Consider the following 3,422-nt stretch of genomic DNA (forward strand, 5'->3'; position numbering starts at 1 on the left):
AGTTGGGGACTTTTGGCCACGCAAAGAAGAAATAAGAAAGAAACAATTTGATTGAATTTTTAGTATTGGTCAATAATTGGTTGCAAAAAGAAGGAAGATCAAATAATAAGAAACGCAAGTAATTAAGTAATTGTTTGTGTTGTTTCCATCTTTTGTGTTTACTTACGTGGATACCGGCAAGGAGAAAAGAACAAGAGGCAAAATCAATTAAATTATTTTAGCTAGTGGTTAAAAAAAAATAAAAAAAAAATAAAAAAAAATAAAAAAATTCACTAAGAGTAGTTTTCCTTACTAGTATTTGCCATAGTTATTTTTATTTCTAGATTTTTAGGCTTTGCCGTAAAATCCCTTAAGTGCTTTTTCTTTAGACTAAGATCTAGGTGTTTTAGAATTTTGCGACGCCCTTTTTAAGTTTTAGTTCCTTTTTAAGTTATTGCCATTTGGGATATAGTTTTACTTTTAAGCTTTAATATTTTTAGACGCAACTTTTAATTCTTAGTTTTTAGTTCCTTTTTAAGTTTCAACGCGCTACTTTCTTCTTTTTATTTTTCGACGCGTTTTACCTATGTATCAATTATCACTCCAATTAGTAATCTCAATTTGCAATTTTAATTTTAAGTTAGTGATAATAATAAGGTTGGGATAGTCGAGTATTTTAAAGTTTTATAAGTCACTCTTTTTCTTTCTTATTTCTCCAATTTTAATACCGACGCGCTCTTTTTCTTTCTTATTTCTCGCTATTCTAGTTTTTAGGACTTAGAATTTTCTCTACTTCTTATCTAAATTTCTTAAAATTACGAAAATTTATTTTAAGTGGTTAAACTGATAGACATCAAAATTTTCTGGTTCGTAGTAATAGTTGGATTTGTACGTGGACCGGGTTATTGGAGCCAAACAGTACTCAATTATATTGAGACCAAACGAATCCTGCCCCTCTGCTGCATCTTTTGGCTATTCGAAACGTGGGCAAAATCAGAAAAGTCTATTAATTGGATAACTTATATAATTTTTCTTTCCTATTTAAAAACTAATAGGATATTCAGTGAATGCACCGAGCAAGACGTTCACCACCTTTTGTACGTTCACCACCTGTAACTAGATCAAGACATTTAGCAAATATTGTCGCCGTTGATTTTTCTTTAGAATCGTCATCCAGTCGACCAAGTACTCCAATTCAAATTTCCGATAATCCATTTTTTGAACCCGACCTCACAATTGAGAATTCGGAGAATATTCAGAGACGATTCATAGATCCTGAACCATTAATTTTTCCTCCGGAACCACCAATCATTCAAACAGAGATTGTTGAGGAACGAACCATTAAATCAGAATCCTCTAGTGATTCAGATTTAACAAATTCAATTATGGAGAATCTGGAACCTTTAAGTATGAAGACCGAATGAGAGCTAAACGCACTGGCCAAGGTCACGCAATTACTCATCCAGACATTAATGCGCCAGATTATGAAATCAAAGGACAAATTCTACACATGGTAACTAATCAATGCCAATTTAGTGGTGCGCCGAAGGAAGATCCAAATGAAAATCTTCGTACCTTTAATAGGATCTGTACACTATTTAAAATAAGAGAAGTTGAGGATGAACAGATATATCTCATGTTATTTCCCTGGACTTTAAAGGGAGAAGCCAAAGATTGGTTGGAATCGTTACCTGAAGGGGCGATTGATACATGGGATGTTTTAGTTGAAAAATTTCTTAAACAATTCTTTCCAGCATCTAAAGCCGTGAGATTTCAAGGAGAAATTGTTACGTTCACACAAAAGCCAAATGAAACTCTATATGAAGCATGGACCAGATTTGGAAAGTTATTGAGAGGATGTCCGCATCATGGTTTAGACACCTGTCAAATAGTACAAATATTCTACCAAGGATGCGACATCACTACAAGAAAAGACATCGATATAGCAGCTGGTGGTTCTATTATGAAGAAAATCGAAACTTATGCTTATAAAATTATTGATAACACTGCTTCCCACTCACATGAGTGGCACCAAGAAAAAGATATCGTTAGATCATCTAAAGCAGCTAGAGCCGATTCTAGCCATGACTTGGATTCCATTTCCGCAAAGATAGATGCTGTCGAGAGACGAATGAAAAAGATGACTAAGGATATACACTCAATACGAATTAGTTGTGAGCAGTGTGGAGGACCACATTTGACAAAAGATTATCTCAGTATTGAACTAACAATGGAACAAAGAGAGAATATTTCATACATAAACCAAAGGCCTGGAAATAATTATCAGAATAATTATCAACCGCCAAGACCAATTTACAATCAAAACCAGAATTATAACCGAAATGTTCCATACAACAACCAACAAGATCCTAGCAATCAACAAGTATCCAACAATACTTACAACCAGCAAAGACCTAATTTTCAAAACAAACCACCACAACCCGATGATAAAAAGCCAAATTTAGAAGATATGATGACAAAGCTAGTTGAAACTCAAACGCAGTTTTTCACATCTCAGAAACAAACCAATGAACAAAATGCTCAAGCATTTAGAAATCAACAAGCTTCTATTCAAAATCTGGAACAAGAAGTAAGTAACCTAGCAAGGTTAATAGGTGAAAGAAAACCGGGAAGTTTACCTAGTGATACAAATGCTAACCCCGGGAATGAAACAGCTAAAGCCATTACTACAAGAAGTGGTACAACACTTAAACCACCTGAAATACCTGTAATTTCTGATGAAGCTATTTCTACTCTACAAGAACCACAACCTGAGCAAGATAAGGAAAAAGAACCGGTAGTTAAAAAGGTTAATGAAGATAACACAATTAAGGCTAAACCTTATGTTAAACCATACCAACCACCACTTCCTTACCCGAGTAAAATGAAAAAAGAAAAACTTGAAGCCGAGCAATCCAAATTCTTGGATATGTTTAAACAAATAAATGTCAATCTTCCTTTCATTGATGTGATTTCAGGAATGCCTAGATATGCTAAATTTCTGAAAGATCTAATCTCGAATAGAAAGAAAATGGAAGAACTCTCGGCTGTTACTATGAATGCTAATTGTTCAGCAGTGCTGTTGAATAAGATACCAGAAAAATTATCTGATCCAGGAAGTTTCACAATTCCATGTTTTCTGGGTTGTCTTAGTTCAATAGAAGCATTGGCAGACTTAGGTGCTAGTATAAATTTAATGCCGTATTCACTATACACTAAACTAGACCTTGGAGAATTGAAACCAACACGAATAAGCATACAACTAGCAGGTCGATCAATAAAATATCCTAGAGGGATAATGGAGAACATGCTAGTTAAAGTTGGCACTTTAGTATTTCCAGTAGATTTTGTTATTCTGGACATGGAAGAAGATTCTCAAGTTCCTCTCATATTAGGAAGACCATTCTTAAACACGGCTAAAGCAATGATAGACGTGTTTGGTA

Source organism: Rutidosis leptorrhynchoides, chromosome 2 (assembly GCF_046630445.1).
Source record: "Rutidosis leptorrhynchoides isolate AG116_Rl617_1_P2 chromosome 2, CSIRO_AGI_Rlap_v1, whole genome shotgun sequence".
NCBI lineage: Eukaryota > Viridiplantae > Streptophyta > Magnoliopsida > Asterales > Asteraceae > Rutidosis > Rutidosis leptorrhynchoides.